We start from the raw sequence: 23,734 nt of genomic DNA, 5'->3' as shown, positions 1-23,734 counted from the left end.
TCTCTGGTTTTTGATGATGATCATGATGATGTAATCCAACCTAACTTTTATATAGTGCCCTTAAATTTGTAATATATTATTAGATAAATCTAAGGGGAAGAACACTGAATTTGCTTATAAGAAACACTATGACTTAAGAACAAAATATAGGCTGTCAAAGGGTATCTTAGGTGCCACTTTTACTGGGGAAAAAGTACAAAAGAAAATTCTTTGATAGAAAGGTAAAAGTACTGAAATTAATTTTTAGCACTTTTGGATTATCATATGCTTTTTAGTTCGAATTTTTGTACAGATTTTGTTATAATTAGGCAGTATCATTTTCTTAAAAAGGCCACTAGCTATGCTTAGAAAATACCCAACATTCCTTTAAGTATAATTAGCTAACACTGTCAGACTTAAAGATAGTTTGAACATTTGTTATGGTCTCACGAAAATTTCTCTAGACCTTTTAACAAAATGTTAGTTAATGATGTACCCATGAAGTCAAACATTGGCATACCCCAAAATGACAGCTTCAGTTTAATGAATATTTGTAGTCTTCTTGAAATTCCTATTTAGTTGAAAATTAGCCAAAATTCCCTCACGTCCTGGCCCATTGGTTGTTTTAAACCAAATCCTTGACTCTTTTTCCTTTCTTGTGTATTTGCTTTGTCCTCAACTACTTCCCCCTCACCCTCCTCTCTCTTTTCCCTTTCAGGAAGTTAAAGAAAAGTTTGATGTGTTAATTTAAAAAAAAAAATTCCCCAATAGAAAGCAAATAATGAAACAGACCTATTAGGAAGGGCTAAGACCCCAGTTAAATTTTAAGGTTGATTGTTGTATTTCCTATAGTCACCAGACCTTCAGTAGAAACCAGATGACCTGTTCAGGGACATGCTGATGATGGAGTTCTTGAATAGGTTGAAACCTCACAAAAAGGGAATGAGAAAAGAAAATGAATAAGAAGAAATGAAAGAGAAGAGATCCAAGAGAATATAGGCTTATCATCATACCTTATCCATTATTTAATGGCCAACCTCCCTAGAAGGGTTTGTGTGGTTAGGTGTGGACCACATGCGTTATCAAATCCCTCAGGGCTGAGGTGTAAACTTGACTACTATAGTGGATGCTGGAATGGGGAGGGAATATCTGATTAAATTGTGCATGGCTGCTGAGGCAACTGAATGTTACCATAGCGATTGAGAAGAAACATGTAAGAAGAGAGATAATTAAATCTAACCCTTTTAGTAATTTGACAGCCAATAGGAAAACTTATCTATGATGTTAAAGATAAAACACATTTCTCAAGGAAAAGATCCATACCTGTATGTTGTTGTTCCCTTTCCAAATACATTGCTCCAGGTGACTAATTTGAATGTTATTGCCTAATAATTCAATAAAATCTTGACCTTGGTCTGCAGCTGCCTAAACCTTTGGGTTGTTCACTGTATCATGGGAACTGTTGACTACCAAAAAATATCCAGCGTTTATGTCACTCTGTGTGTATGTGTGTTTTAACTTCTTGTTAACTAAAATTATAGTAAAGTCTAAATTGTCACATTTGAGCTTAGAATTCAATAATATCTAGAACGTGCTGCCCTCTTCAGGAACTAGTGATTAAAAATATTTTGATTTTGTCTATCGATTCAGGAACTATAATGTTAAAATGTGTACTCTGGTATCAAAGGTACTTTTTAATGCTTCTAATGCTTGGGAACTATCATAGTGTAAAAAATAAAATAAAATTGATTTTTGGAAGAAACTATGACCGCTAAAAGTTTTCCATTAAAACATAAATTTTAATCTAAAAGTTTCGAAGTAACCTATTTGTGCTCCAGATGAAATATAAGTGAGGAGTTATTCTAATTGTAAAGTTTTTCCATTCTGTAATGGATTTGGTGTAAGCAGTACAGTAAAGAAAACTACGTTTGAATCAGAGGATCTGGGTTCAAAAGTGACTCTATCTCTGACTACCTACTTGACTATGGGCAAATTATTTTTATTCTTCCACAATTCAGTGTACTCATCTATGATATAAGAGGGTTCTATTAAATGGCTTTAAAGGTTCATTCTTGCTCTAAATATATGACCCTATAATCCTGTGAATTAAAGACTTCTGAGAATTACCATTTAAGTACTAATTGTTATCTACTGAAATACACAGAATGGATATAATTATTGTTAATTTTTTTTACACAGATAACCAAGTAAGATAACACCAATACATAGCTGAACCCTTAATTCAATCCCTAGGTGCACACATGATGTTGCCAACTTTATCAAACTTATTATTATAGTTTGGCCCTTAAGCATGCTTTAGTTTTTGGAAGTTGTATTCTTTCTATGACGATTCTTTCCATCAATAAATGCAAGGCTTTTTCCATCAAATTTTTTAAATTGTTTCACAGGATAACAATAATAGTTGGCATTTATATATTGTAAAGTTTACAAAGCACTTTATACATGTTCTTTCATTTTATTCCCACAAGAACCCTGTGAAATAGGAGCTATGACTAGCTCCATTATGTATGAGTACACTGAGGGTGAAAAAAATCTCAAGAGACTGACCCAGGGTCACATAACTAATAAGTGTCTGGGGCAGAATTTGAACACAGGTCTTCCTGATTCCAGGTCAAGCACTCCATCAACTACACCATCTCCCTCCCTCTATAGGATCAAAGATTTACAGCTGGAAAGGGCCCCAAATTCAACCCATCATTTTACAGTTGAGGAAACTGAGGTCCAGACAGATTATGTAACTTGCTCAACTCACATTGGTAGTAATGTTCAGAGGCATTGTTCTGATCACAGAGCCAGTACCTCTTCCCATTTGCATCATTTCCAAAACTATTTCTTAAAGTATTTCCCTTTGAGATGAATAATATTACAAGTAAAATATTTACTTCTCTATTAAGTTAATACCCCATAGAACTGCGGTTTTCCCACCATGGGAACTTCTTCCCTTTGTCATGAGGAATATAATAATCAATAGAGGACTTAATACAGAGCTCTGAAGAGATTCTTGAGGCTCGATGAGGCTGAACATTCACCCAGCTAGTCAGAAACAGGATTTGAACCCAGATCTTGTTCCCTCTGAGGATGAAATTCTAGTTCTGATACAAATATATGGGACTGGACTGGTGATTTCATTAGTATAAAGAACCTCCAAAAAGAAAGCTTCTAATACCACTTCTCTGAAATTTATAGCCCTTTGAAAAGTTAAAGTCCTGTGCTAATGTACATAGATTCTATGTGTCAGAGTTGGGACTTGAACCCACCTTTTTGCAGCTCTGAGACCAGCTTTCTCTTCACTAACACGTGCTGCCTGTCCACTAGTTAATATGTTTTATTTTTAACATCGAAGTACAAATGAACTGAGAAGGCTTTTCAGGGGACACTGTTACTTGAATAATATCTAGACACCTTTTAAGATAGATTTCTTTTAATTTTTCCATAATTCTAACTCGTTAAAAATTTTTCAAGTCATTTAAAATTTCTTTCCAGACTTCAGAAATGTGGAGTGAGAGGCACTGCATCTTCACTACTTAACACAAAATGAAGAATCTTATTCTATTGTTAGACTAGAAAAGGAGAAGTCACCACACTTATATTTGCTTCTCAGCTTGGCTATTGACTTCTTGGTGTAGGTTTTGTATAAAGCAACATATTTAACTTTACCATGGATTGTCTAGTGCTGACATCGTGAAGATATGGAGAATCCTAAAATATTCCACAACTAACAACCACTGTAGCTTCTGTTTCCCTGGCAAATTCTCCCTAAACTGGAAGAATTGTACAGATTTAAAAGAGAGGTAGCATCGTATGGTAGAGAGAGAGCTGGCCTCAAAGCTGGGATAGACCTCAGTTCAAGCCCCGATTTTGACATGCACTTGCTCTGTGACCCTGGGCAAGTCATTAACCCATCAGCCTTGGACAGCTCTCTAAAGCTGCATATTTCAGAGAAGGTATGGATCAGAAATTCTTTCACCTGGGAGTTCTCTTTACTAAAGAAATCACAAGACCAGTCCCTATAGCTATATAAATTTACCCAAAAATATTCCATTAATCCTATGCCTGATTTCCAAGAAAATTATTTTCTCTTCCTGTTTTCAAAAGCACCCTTTGAAATTCTTGCTTAATCTGCAGTTGAAGATCTTAGCTAGATAAAATGTCCCTATCAGATCTCTAGGGCAAGAAATACTAGGGTGCCTACTGTCCCAATGTCTGGAACATGTGCTCTAGTCTACATTAAAATCCTGATTTGTGTTTTCTACAATAGATTTGTTTCATTTTTGTTTTGCTGCTGATGCATTGTGTATGGCAGGTGGGATCCCTGTGGATGAAGGTATAATAACTAATAACATTTTCTTTGCTTTCCAGGGTATTTGTGGCACAGTGATAAATTTCATCTTTCCTGGAATGGTAAGTAAGGTTCTTTCTATATTTGATAGTACTGAACACAAAGGAGAGAGTGAATTGGTACTTTAAAAACAACAACAACAACAACTAAATGAATTGAACAGCCTGATAATTATAAGGTGTCTCATACATACATAAACATATGAATACTGTATTCAAGACCTGTAAGCAAGCCAAAAATTTTTACAAAATGGTCTGATTCCTTCAAAAGGAGCATGAGGACTTGCTTTCCCTGTTGGATTATAGTTGAACCTGGGGTGTTTCACATTGTGTTTCTAGCATAATTTATTTTAATACATCCACAGACATACACATAAATATGGTTTACATTCTTTGAGTTAGAGGTGGGGGGAAGTGTATCTTTGGTACATACTGTTGAGTAGGGGAGTAAAAGTAAGAATCCTATGGAATTTTTACTGTTGTATAAAAAAAAATTGATACGTATTTATGTTTGACAGGGGCTCTGCCGCATCTGTGAATTTCAAATTGTTTCTTTTCCAAAAGCATGTATCATAACTTCTGAACAAACTAGCTTCTATGAAATTTTTATTTAAAAACATAGTTTTAGTCATCTTTCTAGGTATTTTTTTATGACCGAAAAAGGCAATATTTATTTTTAGTCTTGATCATAACATCTTTACAATCAAATAAAAATAAAAATTCATCATGTTGGATAGAGAAAGGTCATTGTAAAATTATATGTCTCAGCAAGCTACACTTCAATCCTTTGAATGTGTAGTTATGAAGGGATGTTTGCTGAGCAATGCTTTGGTCTTTTCCCTGCAAAACAAATAATAATGGCTTCATAAAAATTCATTTTGAAATGAATCAATCAATAACCAGAGCTACTATTACAATAGTATAGATAGATTTGTGTGTATATCTCTCTACAGATATAAACGCACATCTATCTCTATTCTATTGAAATAATAGTAATTTTCTGTGTGTGTGTGTGTGTGTGTGTGTGTGTGTATACACACACAGAGACAGACAGACTTCCTGGGAGGTACTAGCTCACTGTAAGAAGAGCTAGGAAAACATTTAGATCTTGCTTCTGAAATAAACCATGTAACCTTTGACAAGTCACATAGTTAACTTCTAAGGGCTCTAGAAGACACATAGTCATCTCTAAGACTCATTGGGTGCCTTCACCCAGGATTTCACTATACCAGTGAAATCACAAGTCTGTCCTTGAGCCTTTTTTCCTGGGAAAAAAAGAAAGATTTAGCACCAAATCCAGATCTAAAGAATTCTTACTTTGTAGCGTCTGTCACAGTTGAAAGACCTTGCAGTCCATCCCAGAAAGAGCCCATCATCCCTTTTTCAAAGATCACTCTGAGTTCCAGTATATACATGCATAAAACAATGGATTTCTAAAATGAGTGTAAAGCTGACTGTCATATTTGTTTCTGTAGTACAAAACAGAAGTGTTTCTAGAATTCAAGAAAACCTGTTGGAAAATCACATAGATAATATGTGTGTGTGTGTGTATGTATGTATATATATACATATTAATTACAATAAGGTTTTGAGGCAGTGCTTTGGTTTCTAGTGCATAAGGTGAGGGACTTGTCTTTAGAGGACTTTTTCTTTTTTTCTTTTTAAACAAAGAAAGAAAAAAAAACCTAGAAGAGAAGGTCAAAACCTGCAGGTGAATCTGTTTTGAACTCATTCTTTCAACAAGTAGATCAAGCCAGTGGGTAATAGTTGTTTTTTTTTTTAAACCCTTTGGTGAACTCTACAGGGTATTTTTCCTTCCCTGCCAGCAAATAGACATCCCAGAAGCACTGATGTCAAGAACTCTTTTAGGGTCTAGGGTGAAAAGAAACAAAATGTAGCCAGAAAACCCAAAGGGATGCTGATACCAAATTGTATCTTAACTTTGCCCAAATCTTCAGAATAAATTGGGTTTTAAAAGTGATTTTAATTAAAAAAGATGATCACAACCCAAAATATTAGTGTTGGAATGGATCAAAGAATGACAGAACTTGGAAGGGACTTCAGTAGCTATTCAGTTGAACCTTTATCTGAAAGGAGTCCCCATTATAATAAACCCGACAAGTGGTCACATGACATCAGTGTAATATCATGACTTGTGAATTGGATTTAAGGGAGGGATGGCTGTGCAAGGTCATCAACTTCTCTCCTTCAGAGCCATCTGGGTCTAGTGGCAAGATATATATCAGGACGACTGGAGATGGCCCCAAATGTTTTAAGGCAATTGGAGTTAAGTGACTTGCCCAGGGTCACACAGCTAGTGAGGGTCTGAGATGAGATTTGAACTCAGATCCTCCCAACTCAGGGACAGTGCTCTCTATCCACTGTGCCACCTAGCTTTCCTGAAGTGGTTCTTCAGCTTCTGCTCAAAGACCTCCAAGGAGGGTGAATTCATCCCCATATGGCCTGGTTTGGGAGGGAAACTGGATTGGACTACCAACTAAGACCACTAAATAAAAACTCCAGCACAAACTGTATGTATGCCCAGAATGGAAAATGACTGCATAGCACTAACCACCCCACCCCATAACAAAGCGGGCAATTGGTCAACCAGCTTCTGTTCGTGAGACCTCCAATGAAGAGAAACCCACTACCTCCCAAGAAAGCCAATTCCACTTTTATACTACTCTACTTGTTACAAGGTTCTCTTAGAGAACTTGGCTTACAAGCAATTTGTTAATAATCAGAATTTAGCATGAGGGCCAAATACTTCACTTATTCATTGGCTAATTATCTAGCAAACTTAACTACCCATAACATAGCCAAGGAGGGAAACCCCAGAGGCCTTGGAACAGTCAAAACTGATGTCATAAAGTCCATAGACTTTTCTCATGGGTGATCCCTTCAACTCTTACCTTGGGGCCTATTTATTTTTACTTGACATACAATTCTAACAGGATTGGTTTTCTATTTCTGTGGTCCACAGCAGAATAGAAAGCAGCAGATTAAAAGTAGGAAAAGAAAGAAGAATATTTCTGGTGTCAGGTAAACTGTCAATACAAAGAAATGACAGGGGATATCGAGGGATTTTAAGATTATACATTTAGGGCTGGAAGGGACTTTAGATGTCATCCAGTTCTTACTTGTCATTTTGCAGATGAGAAAATGGAGACTCAGATACATGAAATGACTTGTCCAGAGTCTCACAGATAGTAAGTGGTAAAGGTAGAATTTGAACCTGGGTCCTCTAATTCTAATTTGCTGCTCTTTCCTCTGTACCATCCTGCCTCTAGAATGCAGGAGGCAGAAATTGTTAAAAAATGAAACAAAAAAAAATCCAACAACAAACCCTTGACAATCTGAGACTTGGAAAACAGATGAGGAAACATGCCTCCCTAAAGTTTAATACCCCTCATCATACTTCTAGACTTGTAACAAAGAAAAGAGGTTAAATGTAAATATTCAGCAAGGTGACTGTGTCTGACAGAGTATGCAACATTATTCCCCTTTAGATCCCCACCTCTCTTCTGAAAGAAGAGTTCTCCTGGGCCCAAAGTGATTATTACAATTACTCAGTTCAGCTTCCTTTTTGTGTTTTTTCCCCCTCCTATTATAGTGGTAATGTATTTTAGTGATCTTTTCATAAAAATAAAATTAGAAAAATGTGCATTTCAATTATTTTGAAATTTCACTTGTATGGAACAGAACATGTAGAATAAATAAATATGGGGGTTACTCTGTAGATTTTTGTCCATTTGTACACTATGGTCCTATTTACATGCACAAATTCATCTAATTCATTAAGTATATTTGAGGGCACACTATGCACAAAGCCATCTTTTTACAAAGAAAAATAAAAAATTATTCCTCCTGCCTTCATGGAATATAATGATTCACCCTTAGTCCACCTTTTCTCTTTCAAAGGACACAACTATAGTAGGTTTATACTTCCAGGCCCCTGCCTTTTGACCTGTCCTCTAATTGCTTAGTCTGAACCTGATCTCATCTGATTTCAACAGCTTAGCAAGGCTAGGTTCAGTTAGTCCTTGGCTAGGAAAGCACTTGGAATAAAAGACATATCTCCTGTCTTTGGGAAGCATCAGGAGACAGTAGAAACAGCACTGACTGGAGCCTGTGGGCCTTGGTTCAAATCCACCACTGATACTTCCTCACTGTGTGACTTTGGGTAAATCACTTGCCCATCCTGGGTCCCAGTTTTCTAATCTGTAGAATGAGAGAATTGAACCAGGTGACCTCTGAGATTCCTTCCAGATCTATATTTGTGACCTCACATTTTTCAGACATTTTGCCTGTTCCTCTCCACTGCCCTTATCACATTTTTTATATCCTGGTTATAAGTGGGCACCTCTTTGTCCCTGCTAGTTGGTGAGCTTTTGGAAAGCAAGGTTTGTGCCCCATTCAACTTTTCAGCTACTCGTGCCCAGCATAGTGGGGTTTTTTTAATCAAACAGGTGTTTAATTGTTTTATCAAACAGGTGTTGAATTGAATTTGAGTGGTCTGAGAATTGTGTGTCTTTAATTCATCGTTTCCTTGCTTACATTTTCTAATCGCCAGTCAACCTCAGGCTTTGGAAGTAAACAGACATAAAATCATAGAATCCTAGATTTAGACCTGGTATGTATCCCAGAGGCCAACTCTTCCAACTCCCTTATTTTATAAATGGAGAAATAAGTCCATCAAAGCTACATGATTTGCCCAGGGTTACCTAGGTACTAATTGGCAGACTGGTCTTTGAACTAGGGTCCTCTGACTCCAAATCTGAGGCTCTTTCCACACTCTACCATAAAATTTTAGGACTGTTCTTATAACCACTGGGCTTACTCTCCCAACCCACAGGCACCCTAGTACACTAGTCAGGTTCTCAGAGGTATATTGGCTAGGCTGTATCTCCTCTATCATAGTTCAGAGGGCTTACAGGATACTCCACTAATGTTGTCAGCTTCAGCCTCCATTTCAACTCTCTCTTTAATGTGATTCATACTCCAGTATCATTTAGCCAATGAATTTCAGTTGGCTTTTTCAAAGGATTATTTACTGAGAACATGGGACAAGAGAACAATGTGGTAGGAGCCCTGTCTGCATGTTAGTTTTTCCTTAAAAGTTATCCAATCCAATAACCATTTATTAAGCACCTACTATGTGCTGGACACTGTACTAAGTGCTGGGGATATGATTGATTAAAAAAAAAAAACAGTCCCTGCCCTCAAGGAGTTTATCATCTACTGGGGGTAGGCAACACACAAAAGGATGAAATCATCCTTACCACTTGATTGGTTCAGGGGACTAAAGGCTCAAGCTGTTGATATCTCTTGGTGTTGTCTGATTACAGAACTGGCACAAGCAGCTCTAGGTTCTCTCTGACACTTACCTGGTGAACTATGATAGGCAGGGCAGGAAAGGGAACTTTATTCAGCTGAGTCAATTGTCTTCAATACATATCCTTATTGAATAGCCTTCTCCTGTACTGGCTAAGTAAATCTCCTTTTCTTAACTGTTGAGTGACCTACTAGTGTCTCATTTCATTCCAAAACCAAATAGAAACTACCAAGGGACCAACCTGAGTTAAGCCCAGCCCAGAACTAGAGTATAAACACTTTATCCCAAAGTGCAGGGACAATTTCACCTCAATCCCTGGAGAGAATAGTTTCAGACTTAAGGGGTCTGCTATGATCATTTGCCCCTATCATGATCATTTCTGAATAGATTAAATAATAATAGTTCCCATATCATTCTCTTTTTTTTTCTTTTTTTTTTTTTTGCGGGGCAATGGGGGTTAAGTGACTTGCCCAGGGTCACACAGCTAGTAAGTGTCAAGTGTCTGAGGCCAGATTTGAACTCAGGTCCTCCTGAATCCAGGGCCGGTGCTTTGTCCACTGTGCCACCTAGCTGCCCCATATCATTCTCAAATAGAGTACTTTGAGGTTTACAGAGTGAAGTTTGCACTTCACACCAGTCTTGTCAGCTAGCTAATGCAGGTTTTGAGAAAATGATCAGATTACTTATTGCCTATTTTCCATGAGTAGACATTTTATTCCTTTCTGGTATGGAAACTTTGACAACCTGGGAGAGGGAAGGATTCTACAATGCAGTGTGACCTCAATTCAAATGTCAGAGTATCCAAATGTCATTGTTCACATACATCCATCAATGGGTCTCTATTGCCCCTAACGTAAGACACCAAGTCCTCAGTCCTGGCTCTACAAAAGCCCTTCATGATCTGGTTCCTGTCTTTCTGGGCTGATATGATGTTGTTCTTCCAATCAAATGATCTCCTCATGAGCTGTTGTCCAAAAAATAGCAGTCTACTGCTTTTGTATAATTATCTCCAAATCTGACATTTGCTCCTCTCTCACCTCTCTTTTGAAGAATCCATAGCTTTGTTCAGGTACCACCTCCTGATCTCTCTCTCTCTCTCTCTCTCTCTCTCTCTCTCTCTCTCTCTCTCTCTCTCTCTCTCTTTTCTCTCTCTCTCTCTCTCTCTCTTTCTCTCTCTCTCTCTCTCTCTCTCTCTCTCTCTCTCTCTCTCTTTCTCTGTCTCTGTCTCTGTCTCTGTCTCTGTCTCCCTCTCCCTGCCCCCCTCACTCTTCTTTTGTATTTGTTTCATATTGCTTTATTTCTGTGCATGCCATAGACTTCTCCCCAGTGCACCTCAAGGTTCTTGGGTTCACGGACAGTTTTTTTTTTCCCAGTCTTTGTAGGCCAGAGTTTGACACATAGTAGGAACTTCAAGAATGTTTGTTGAAAGTATGGACTCCATTCAAATCAAACTTTTAAATGGTGACTGTCCTCCCCATCGTTAAATTTTCTCAAAGAATAGTGATAAAATGCTAGAAGTCTGAAGAAAAGCAAATCACTCAGTGTAATTAATCTACGCTTTAACAGAATAGACTCCCCTGCTCATTCCCAACTCTGGCTGTGCTTAATGAATAAAGATTAAATGCACATTACTATGAATAGTCACAACATCTAGCCTTCAATCAAAAAAAAATCTTTTTTCCTGTATATGTTAATAAATGATTTGTTACTTTAACAAATTAATGACAAAAATTATGTACAGAATTTCACTAAACCCATAGACCATTTTGTCATTTACTTTTAAAATTTAATTCCATAAATGTTTTCCATCTACTGCATGTCAGTTTTTAGGTCAAATGACAGTCATGTAAAAGAATGGTTAATAATATAGCAGAGTGATTACTGTTCCCTTAAAAAAAAAAAGAAAAGAAAAGATAAACAGAGTCCTCTATTTTTCCTTCAATTAAAACTCCATGCAATTATTCTTGTAGATTATAGATCTCTTTGGGGACTTGGGGTTTCATACAACTTTTTGGTTCATTTCACAGGAATAATATTCATCTTAATTAGCAAAAACAATTGATGGGCTTTTTACAAGAGGGAGTTCACGCAGCACACTGATTATCACCACTAGATTATCCTGATAACAGAAAAGTTCCTGCTTTTCCAGTAGTTTGTTGAATGAGTTATCTCGTGTAGTCATTGCTTTGTTAGGGACAGGATGGCTTTCTCGATGAGTGGCTGACCCATTTTGTCTAGCATCCTAACATCACTGGGCATGGTGCCAAGTTGGCTTCTGTAACTATTTCTAACCATGTGTTCAAGATTCAACTATGCAAATCACAATGATTAAACAAAAAGACATCACTGATTTGAGACTGAAATGTATTACCTAGCTCAAAAGGTCAAGACACTTGTTTTCTTCATTTGTTCAAATGAAGTTGAGTCAGGAGTGGTCAACAGTGATGGAAAGGAAATCACCTTTTAACTTTTAATTTAGATTCTGGTCAAACATAAAGATCTCTTCTGCTGTTAGGATTTTGAAGTATGACACTCTTGGTATTCAACTTAGAATAATATAGCTGAGTAAAAACAAAAATACTATAAAGGACATTAACTAGAGTTTTTAAAAGATTCTATTCAATTAATGTTTATGAAACTCCTACTATGTGCTAGGTACTCTGTTGGGAGCTAAAGATACGAAGACAAAATTGCTCCTGCCCCAAAGAAGCTAATGTTCTACCAACATGATGTGGGGCTTGGGGGAGATAACACCTACAGAGATAAATGAATGTAAAATGTATAGGAAATAATAGTAATAATAATGATGATGGAGGAAGGGAACAAACGTTTTTAAAGCACCTAATAGGTGCTAAGCACAATGTTAAGTGCTTTCCAGATATTATCTCATTTGATCCTCCCAACAACTCTGAGACAGGTACTATTATTACCCCCATTTTATAGAAGAGGAAACTGAGGCAGGCTGGGATTACTTAATTTGCCCAGAGTCACAGTGTCTGAAACTTTATTTGAACTCAGATCTTCCTGACTCCAGGCCCAGCACTCTATCCACTGTACCATATACTGGCATGATGATGACGGTGATAACTAACATTTATACAGTGCTTTTAAGATTTGCAAAATGCTTTACATATCTTAATTAGTCTGATCTTAACCCATTTAACAACAACAACATTAGGTAACATTTACATAGCATTTACTACTTGCCAGACACTATGCTAATGCTTTATATTATCATCTCATGTGATCCTCACAATTATTATTCCCATTTTACAGATAAGGAAAATTAGTTAAAACAATAAAAATCATTTAAATAAGGGGAAGGGGATGTGCATTTATGAAGTACCTACTATGTATCAAATACTCTGCTAAGCACTTTACATATATTATCTAATAGGATTTTCAAAACAACCCTGGAACCCTGGGAAGTAAGTGCTATTAATATGCTCATTTTACAGATAAGGGATCTGAGAAGGTAGAGATTAAGTGACTTATCCAGAGTTACACAGATAGTTAAGTGCCCAAGTCTAAATTTGAACTCAGGTCTTTCTGAGAGAATACTAACAAGTGGGAGATGCAGAGGAGACTTTCATGTAGGAAGTGGTATCCGAGCTAGGCCTTGAAGGATCAAACATTCTATGAAAACATTTCAGATGAAAACGACAAGGAAAAGGCAAATTTGCTTGTAGGCTAAAGCTAGCAAGTAGAATTGTAGAGAAAGATAAAATTATGGAAAAAAAATCTTAGTGGTAATTTCATACAGAGGCAGAATCTAATATTCTTTGCAGAGTACAATATGTTTACATTTGGATATCATTTTGAAAAAGGGTCCATAATATTCTAAGGATATCAAATACTTATTGGAATGGTGCGATTTGAATGGATGTTGGATGGAAAGTCTACACTGCTTTTGCACATATTGCAGGTATCTCTCAATAGTCATTCCTGAACATTTAGGCTTTTCTCACCCTCTTGTAAAAGACAGAAAAATCCAAGAAATAGTTTCTAGCTTCCCTTTCCCACCCCCGATGTCCCTTTCTCCCCTACTTGTCCAACAGTCATTTTTACAAGCACTGGGTGGCTATATTAACTTTTTCTCCTTAATTATGCCCAAAAGATCCTTCCTGAGAAGCACCATGAAGTGCTGATTCTATAATACAAAACCTTCATGGATAAACTTCTAGAAAAAGCCTCCTTTTGATCCTTCTAATTCTTCCCTGCCAACTGCAGGGTTAGCTTCTTTCCATAATACTGAAGTGAAATTATTTTCTCAATTAAATCAGTCCACTGTCATGCTTTAAAAAAAAAAAAAGTGTTTCAGACACTAGGGATATAAATTAGGTCAATCAGTTCTTTATTTTATTTTATTTTTTGGTTATTTATTTTTTTTTTTTGGGTGGGACAATGAGGGTTAAGTGACTTGCCCAGGGTCACACAGCTACTGTCAAGTGTCTGAGGCCAGATTTGAACTCAGGTACTCCTGAATCCCGGGCCAGTGCTTTATCCACTGTGCCACCTAGCTGCCCCCAATCAGTTATTTTTAAGGCTTTTATATCCTATTAGGGGAATATGTCATATATAAAGATAAATAAAATCACAATATATACAAAATAAATACTTATCACTAAAATGTATATCGCACTTTAAGATTTTTAAAGTGCTGTACTTTACCTATATTCTCATTTGATCCTCACAACAATCCTGAAGGGTAGGTGTTATGGTCATCCCCATTTTACAGATGAAGAAACTGAGGCTGAGAAAGCTTAAGAGTCTTGCCCTGGGACTACAGAGGTGGCCATGTCAAAAGCAGGGTTCCATCTCAGGTCTTATTGACTTGCATTCTATCCACTTTGCTACCTCAACACCCAGTGATTTGGAGGTGAGACTAAGGAAGGGGGGATTGGGAAAGAACTTTAGAAAGAGGTGACATTTGAGCAGGGGATCTGAGAGTTGGACCTGGGCCAGGGAAGCATGGAGGTGGGAAATGATAAGAGAATAGTGCCAGTTTGCATGACAGGAAGTAATATGTCATCAGCCTGGAAAGATAGGCTGAAGCCAGTGTGGAAAGCTCTTTAAATGACAGAGTGGTTTGCATTTTATCCTAAAGGCAATGGGGAGCTATGAAAAGTTCTTAGCAGAAGGACATGTTCAACCCTGTGGTGTAGAACATAAATTTAGTACCTGTGTTGAGGATGGGTTGTAGAGGAGAGAAACTGGGAAATAGGGGACTGACTAATTAAGAAGTTAGTTTCATAGTCAAGGCAAGTAGTGATAAGGACCTGTCCCTGAGTGGTTGAGGGCAAATAGAAAGGATTGATATATATTTGTAAACAGCAGAGTAGCAGCTGGTTGGATAAAAGGAGGTTGAAAATTAGAGAGAGAGGGGCAGCTAGGTGGTGCAATGGATAGAGCACTGGCCCTGGATTCAGGAGGGCCTGAGTTCAAATTTGGCCTCAGACACTTGATACTAGCTGTGTGACCCTGGGCAAGTCACTTAACCCCCATTGCCCTGCAAAAAAAAAAAAATTAGAGAGAATGATCCAAGAAGCAAGACTCTGGAGGGGATAGAAGAGGATTAGGTCAAGGATGCAAAGGTGGGGGTTGGGGTGGGGTGACAATGATGAGAAGGTCCAATTGATCCTCCAGGACTGGAGCAAAGAAAGAACAGATGGCTGATGACACTGAGGTGATATGAACTGTGGAGTTTTGGTAGAATAGGTGACTCTGTGCCTGAGAGGGAAGGGGAGGTGCTGGTGTAAGTGGCTTCAGAAGAGAAAGCTTGTTATTGGTGGTTTGATAGAGTCCTTCAGGGAAGAGTCAGGCAGCAGTGTGGGCCCAGGTGAGATTGCACAGCATCAATTTCTAGTGGGCCCAGTTAGCATCTGAGTAGGGTCCAGAGAGGTTGGATAGAGGGTGTAATCCAAGATGGAGGTCTGGAAATGGAAGAGCAGTCATTGGACTAGGGAACAAGGATTGAAGGTTCAAGGATAGTGTCGAGTCAAACCTGCTAATTAAAGGACAGTGATGTAGAAAGACAGAAAGTGAGGAGAAAGCAGAGGTGATGACCTGGGGAAACAGGGAAGAGAGGAATGATTGGGGGAAGAGGTGGGGAGGGGGAGAGAATTAACATGCAAGTATAGGGGCAGGGTTTGGGGGTAAAATACAAGAGCATTTTCATCATCTCTCATCTCCTTGGTCTTTCTAAATCATTGAATATCCTTGTCTATTAACTTTCTTCTTGGTTCTCCCTTCTTCATTGGTTTCTGTGACTCTGCTCTCTCCTGGATCCCTTGATGCCTCTCGGACATGCAAATCTGAAAGCTTCTTTGTCTCCCTCTCCTGTTCCTCATTCTCCTCCTACCACCAAAGTTTAAGTATTCTCCGAGGCTTCCCTAAGTCCTAGTAGCTCTTCTTGTTTTCCAGTGTATTTACTCATCTTCCTCTAAAGTTCATATTTCTGCCTAATTGATCAATCAATCAATCAATGGGTATTTATGAAGCACCTGCTATGTGCCTGGTTATATTCCAGCTACTTGGGACACAAATACAAAAAAAAATTAAGCAATTTCTACTCACAAAAACTTGCAAACTGATAGAGAAGAGCACAAGGACAGATACAAGTATATACAGAAGTTATATAAGGAGAAGAAATACAAATAAAAATGCAATATCATCTTGGAAGCAGGGCACTGATAGTTGGGGGGGAATCAGGAAAGGCTTCACGTAAAAGATCACACAGGTTTCATCTTAAATGAAGAAATGGTGGAAAGAGGAGGGAATACACTGACTATTTTTTCTTAAGGTAAAGTGACTAATTAGCAAGGAGAGGCAGAACTTTTGCTACAATCTATATTTTTCAAAAATGAAAGGCTGCACCTTCTTTAAAGGAAGTGTCCTGTACTCCAGGGGTGTCAGTAGGTTTCATCTTAAATGAAGAGAAGGATCTTACTAGTCCGAGGTGAAGAGGGAGGACTTTTCCAACCATTGCTGGGAGTGTGGCATCTCCCTCAGAAGTCGGAGAAGCTAGACCCTAGCTCTGAGAGCCTGTGATGTTAAATGGCAACTACTCTCTAGGACAGTTTTTTTTGTTTGGTTCGTTTTTGTTTTTTGCAGAGCAAAGAGGGTTAAGTGACTTGCCCAGGGTCACACAGCTAGTAAGTGTCAAGTGTCTGAGGCTGGATTTGAACTCAGGTCCTCCTGAATCCAGGGCCAGTGCTTTATCCACTGTGCCACCTAGCTACCCCCAGGACAATTTTGTTTTTGTTTTTTGTTTTTGTTTTTTGTTTTGTGGGGCAATGAGGGTTAAGTGACTTGCCCAGGGTCACACAGCCAGTGTCAAGTGTCTGAGGCTGGATTTGAACTCAGGTCCTCCTGAATCCAAGGCCAGTGCTTTATCAACTGCGCCACCTAGCTGCCCCCCAGGACAATTTTTAAAATGGGAAGACAAAAGGCTTCCATTTGAATTTAACTAAGAGATCATTTTATTTTTTATTTTTTTGTTCTTTTGTTTGTTTTTAAATCACAGATTGGGATGGGGACTAAATTTGTGATTTTAATAGCTTAAGAAACTCCTGGGTGAAGAAACTTTCTCTATCATCAAAGGTCAGCACCTTGTCTGTTACTTATATGGAATATTAGTGGTTTGCTTTTGAGTACTGAGTAATATGTTTCAGAGGTGGAACCCAGGCCTTCCTAGACAGCTTTCCACTATGACACGATGTTTCTCTACCTCCCAGATACTTATCCACCCACATATGTGTGTATGTGTTTGTGTGTGTGGATCAGGATAGAGACCCTATATATTTAAGTATATAAACATATTAAAATATAAGTAGATAAATTTATAGATAATAAATATAAATGCATACAATATTTAAATATAAAAATATTTAGAGCATCCCAGAATTTCATTCAAAATTGATAGAATTAATTCAATGATAGAAGTTATTTTCTATGAATGCCATAATGTATAAAGAGTACACACTCCAAAAAAATGGTTAGCTTTAAACTAATAAAAATACTGGGGCTTTTAAAGAATTCCCTGTTCATTCTTTTGGGAAAGTTGAATGTACCGCATGTCAGGCTTCTGCCTTTTTTCTTGGTCAAGTGAATTTACCCTTCTTTCTACTTGGTGGGGGGAATGGGAATTTGCCAGACTTTATTTTTTTTTTTTAAGGTAACAGGACTAATTAGCTAGGAGGGGCTGAACTTTTGTTGCAATATATATTCTTCATAAATAAAAGTCTATGACTTCTTTAAAGGAAGTGTCAAGTACTTCAGGGGAGGTGGTATTTCAAAAAGCTATTATAGGGCAAAGTGATTTCAGATGGTGTTTGCCAAAGTCTTGACTACACAAAATTGCTTATTTTTAGCAAGAGTTGAGAGCAAATGATTGGAGTCCGGGTATGGCCTTGCTTATGAAATGCTTATTAAATACCATGAAAGCCAGTTTCACAATGTAAAGTATGTGTTCTGGCAGAATTGAAAGGGTTATAGGAAAATAGATTTGAACATTGCTGGATAGACCCAGAGTAAGTTAATTAACCTAAATTAATCAGATAAAAGTCTAATTTATCTGAGTCATCTGTCACATCACTTTCACTTTAATCTGGGAAGAGAGGGAGCAAGAATGAGAAAGGGCTTTTTTTTATTAAGAAATATACATCCTAATATGCATTTGTAGGAGCTTAATTATGTTTTTTCTATTCCGAATAGTTTTGCTTGATAACAGATGAGAATAAAAAAAAAAAATCACCATTAGGAATGTCTGTGACCTTGAACAAGTTATATCTAAGCTTTGTGGGCCTCAGTTTCCTCATTAGTGAGAAGAAATAATGGGACCAGATGATCTCCATGGTCCTTCCCATCTATAAATACCATCCTTTGCTTTGGTGATTCTTGTTATATACTCTAACAAGTTTCTAGGTTATACGTGACAATTATTTTGCTGTAGTGATTTACTTTAAAATGGAGGGTTTGGTTTTTTTTTTCCTGTAGTCACTAAATGAAATCTGCCTTTGTTAAGGATACAACTTTTTAACACTTTATATATAATGTTGATTGGGGGCATTTTTTTCTTTTTTAAAAAAAAATTTGAGGGGGCATTTCTTTAATAAGGTAACACGCTGTTGGCTTTGTGCTCAAAAATACTGCAAATAAACCAACAAGGTCAAGTTAGTTACAAACTTCCTCTGTGTATGTAAGAGGAGTAAGTGACATTTATACAGCACCTGAAGGTTTGCAAAGCAGTTCACATATATTATATATAATTTGATCCTCACAACAATCCTGTGAGATGTGTGCTCAATAGATGTTATTATCCAAAGTTTACTGATAAGGAAACTGAGACTCAGAAAGGTTAAATGACTTGCCTGTGGTCACATAACTGATAAGTCCAAAGGCAGGATTAAAACCCAAGTGTCTGCTACCTCAAAGCCCCCTCTCTCTCTCTCTCTCTCTCTCTCTCTCTCTCTCTCTCTCTCTCTCTCTCTCATTATCTCTCTCTCTCATTCTCTCTTATTCATTCTCATTGTCTCTGTCTCTGTCTTTCTCTCCTCATCTCTTCCCCTACTTTTCTCTCAGTTCTCACATGTATTTTGTTCATTATAGTTACCAGCTACTTCTTCCACCGATGAACTCTGATGCCCTTCAAAACTTGCCAAATCCAAACAATTCCTCATGCTGGGCCAAATTGGTAATAAGCCAATCCATCCTCCACATAGCTGCAAAAGTGATATTCCTAAGTCAGGGGTCTGCTTATGTCACTCCTTTGCTCAGTAAGGTCCAGTGGCTTCTTAATTTCCTCTGGGATCAAATACAACCTCCTCTCTTTGATGTGTAAAGCCTTTGACAACCTGGATCCAATCTGCTTTTCCAGACTTATTCTAAGTACATTAGTTCCCTTCACTCACATTCCTGCCCAAACTGGTCTTCTTGGGGTTCCTCACATGGGACACTCCATCTCCTAACTGTGACTTTGTACATCTCCTTGTCCTTATCTCTGTCTCTCTCTGACTTTTCAAGCCCTGGGACCCACTTGTCCATGAGGCCTTTTCCCATCTTCTCAGCTAATCCAAATTACATTATAATTACTTTTTATATGATTTGTACCTTCTGCTATATGTGAGTGCTATATCCCCTCTTGAGAGAATGTAAGCTCTTCAAGGGCAGGGACCAGTTTTGTTGTTGTTTCTGTATCTCGCACAGTACCTGGTACTTAAACGCTTGTTGATTGATAACTGAACCTTCCCTACTTTGGTTAGACTCATCTTTAATGCAGGTATCCATGGGCCCCCATACTTGAAGCCACAGCTTTCCCTCAACCAACAAGACAAGGTAGAGAGGCGGCATGGTACATAGAATGCTGCACCTCAAGTCAGGAAGACCCAAGTTCAAATCTTGCCCCACACATTAACCTAGATATGTGACCTGGGGCAAGCCATTTAACACCTGTCAGCCTCAGTTACCCCATCTGTAAAATGAGAATGATAATAGCATCTACCTGACAGTTTTTTTGTGAAGATTAAATGAGATGACACTAAATGTATATAAAGGGTTTAGCAGACTTTGAAACATTATGTTAGTGCTAACTATATTATTATGATGATGATCCTGTGGTTGCCTCCATGCCAAGATGAGGATTCATCTGAGAACTTTAGCAGTGGTATATGTTCTAGTTTATACTTTATATTTTTTCCTTTACAAGAGGAAAAGGCAGTGAGATTTCACCAGAGTCCATGATTATAGTACAAAGCCACATAAAAACGAATTAATAAATGAATATTTTTCTAGAGAAGGAGATTTTTAAGTTGGGGTCTGTGGATAGATTTCAGGGTGGTGGTGGGCTCTGTGAATCTGGATGGGAAAAATATACATATTAACTTTTACTGACCTTTGGTTTCCTTTGTGGTCCCATAAATGTTATTTTACACATTTAAAAACATCATTCTGAGGAGTCCATTGGTTTAATCAGACTGCCAAAGGGTTCTATGTCAAAAAAAGGCAAAGAACTCATATTTTGGAGGCATATTTTATAAACTTAGAGATGTATTTCCCAGGGAAAGTTTTCCCCCTTCTGAATACTAATTAGAAGTCATTCTAAAGGATATGACAAACCATTTAAAGTCACACATTTAAAGGGAAAAAATTAATTATTCCTGACTAAATATAAATATTATTAAAGGTAATTGACTAAAACCAAATGTTGCACCAGAACAAGGTTGTTGAGGTTTTTTTTTTAATACCATTGGAAATAACTTTTGTTGTGATTTAAATAAAACAGATTGTTCTTACATTAAAAGCCAATGACCAGACCCATTCACCAATAGCTGCTATTCCTGAAAAAGCTTTAGTTACTTGGTTCAAAAGGGTTTGTCTATAGATGTTTATTTTTGTTTGTTTTCCTCAATATCAGGGTTCCTTAATTGTTTATTTAACTAAGTGTTTTTAACACTAGCTTTTTTAGAAGTTTATGGGCACTTGTTTTGTTGATGTATTTCTTTCAACAAGCTTGACCCCTTGCATGTGTGGTCCCCTTGGTGAGCTAGAACAGGGCTTCTTAAACTTTTTCTACTCTCTACCCCTTTTCACCTGAGAAATTTTCATGCAACCTTGGCTAGATAGGTTTATAAAATAGGTATACATAACCTTTTTCTGTTGCCAAATTTTTTGTGACCCCCACATTCAGTTATGTGACCCCATAAACCTCCAAATTTAAGAGGCTTTGAGCTAGAACATAGGAGTATTAGGTGGTATGAAGCTGATCTAGTATTTGTTACATCATGTATTTCCCCATAGGTGAGCTAAGAAATTCAGAAAGGAAGTGCACTGAAGCAAGCAACATGGCGACCTAAGTGGAAGTTCTCTTGTTTGCTCTCCTTGGTTACTAAGGCATTAGGGAAGAGATGCCTGGCCACCCTGCTAATGGGATGAGGTTAAGAATGAGACTTGAGCCCCACCCGCCACACTTGAAAGTTCCAAGAATAACATTTCATTGTCTAATCACCCATGAGGCACTTCTAGTCAGTTTCTATGAATCAGGAAGGACCCTCATTGGTTCTGCCTGTTCATTCAATCAAACACATGATTCATTGCAAATGAGGAGTTAGGATTTGTTCCTTGTTGCTGATTCAATCCCACCACAGCCAGTTGATTCAATAGATGGGCTTTTATTTTATTCATAGTATAAAGGGAGAAAAAAAAACCAGCATTGGGAGGAGGGATGGATTTCTTAAAGTGGCCCAGGCCCTTCTTGAAAGATTTGGGGGAGGGCATGAGAGATAGGAGTTTATCAATTCTGACTCTGTCTTTCATAGCAACCATATTTAAAATTTTAATCTTAATGCCCCAATTCCCTAAGTTAGTGGAAACCAAAGTGGTTAGACTGATTCCTTTCCCTTTGGGCCCAGAGACTTCTCCCCTTTTATAAAGCCCCTGGGTCCAGAATATAGGAAAAGAATGGTGAGGAAAGGGAGAAGACAGCTTTGCTTCTTGGTTCCTAGGAGCCCAAAGGGGCCATATTAATCTGCCAGGCTTAGGCCAGTCATTTAACCTCTCTAGGCAACAATTTCCTCTTTTGTAAAATGAAGGGGTTGGAGAAGATGGTGTCAAAGTCACTGTGCAGCTCTAAAATTCTATGTGAAAGTTCTCTGATGGTTCTTGAACACTATAGAAATCTAAAGTATTATTATTCAATTGGCTCTTTTATACCTTCTCTACTTACTTACTTACCTTTATTTATTATATCCTATACTGAGACTTGATATTAATTGTATGCATTCACATAGCCCTATAAGGACATAGCACTGACCTTACAATTTCCTTGTGAGATGGGTAGTGCACGTGGGGTTATTCTCATTTTACAGATGAGGAAACTGAGGCTCAGAAAGGTTACAACTAATCTCATATGGTTTGGCGGGCAGAGTGCTGAACTTGGAGTGAGGAAAATGATGTCTTCAAATAACACTTCTACAATTCCTAGAGATGTGAACACAAGTAACCTCTGACTTTGTTTCCTCATCTGTTTAACATTTGTTAAACAAGGATGTAAAATGCTTTACAAACTGTAGCCCTCTAGATGAATGTTAGTTTGTTGTGGTTATTATTGTTGTTAATATTTTAATACTTATATTAATTTACATAGTCTATAAGTGTCAGCACTGAAATTTCAATCTAGTTTTTCTCATTCTAAGCCCATCACTATTGCTACCACACTATGTTGCCTCTCTAATAGAGCTGATGTTCATGTTAAGGATCACAAAGTATTTCAAAATCAATCTTAAATTATCTAAGAAAAGTTAAGTTATATCCAGAATGCTGTACTTAATTGACAGAAAAAAATGTTCACATATTTTACAATATTTACTAATTGACAATTATTTGCAATGATATATTTACAGCATATTAACATATTTTTAGTTTTATATCCCAAGCACCAGCACAAAAGCTCAGTAGACAAGTGGAGATGAGGGACTAAATTAAGGGGTGGTAGCAGGAATGAAATGGAGGGAAGAAATATAAAAAATATTGGGGAGATAGGATAGACAGAATCTGACAACTAATTGAATGTTGCAGGTGTGGGAGGTGGAGCAAAACCAAACCAAACCAAAGATGGCATTGAGGTTTTGAATATGAGTGACTGGAAGAATATTGGTTACATGACCTCCTGTAGTAGGAAATATAAATTCAATTTGGGACAAGTTAAATTTGATGTGCCATCAGGGCATCCAGGTGGAGACTGATGTCCAATAGGGAATAGAAAATGTTGGTCTGCAGCACAGGAAAGAGTTTGGGTCATTTGGGAGTCATTAGCAAGGATGAATGGATGAGATGATCAAGGGAGAGAGGAGGGAAGAGAATGCTTTCATTAAGGGGGTAGGAAGAAGGGACAAATAGAGAAGGGAGAAATGGGAGTATAGAGGAATACAGTGTCATTAAAGCTGAGGGAAAGATTATTCAAAATGAGGCCATGATCTAAAAGAAGGCTTATCCTTTTTTTGTGTGTGTCATGGACTCCTCCGTTAATCTGGTGAAGCTTAATACTACTATGGGTTGTTGCTCATA

At 37.6% G+C, this 23,734-nt stretch overlaps 1 protein-coding gene across 1 annotated transcript in view; it reads left to right on the top strand.

Annotated features, from left to right (window-relative positions):
- Positions 1 to 23,734, top strand: part of ADGRL2 (adhesion G protein-coupled receptor L2) — an 869,983-nt gene that overhangs the window by 596,702 nt on the left and 249,547 nt on the right. The window contains exon 4 of the mRNA XM_044001737.1: positions 4,360 to 4,401. The gene's annotated coding sequence lies outside the window, so the exon portion shown is untranslated. The remainder of the gene's footprint in view (positions 1 to 4,359; positions 4,402 to 23,734) is intronic.

This window comes from Dromiciops gliroides, chromosome 4, assembly GCF_019393635.1.
Source record: "Dromiciops gliroides isolate mDroGli1 chromosome 4, mDroGli1.pri, whole genome shotgun sequence".
NCBI classification, from domain to species: domain Eukaryota; kingdom Metazoa; phylum Chordata; class Mammalia; order Microbiotheria; family Microbiotheriidae; genus Dromiciops; species Dromiciops gliroides.
Note: the sequence above shows the minus strand (reverse complement) of the source record. Positions and strands in the feature narration are given on the sequence as shown.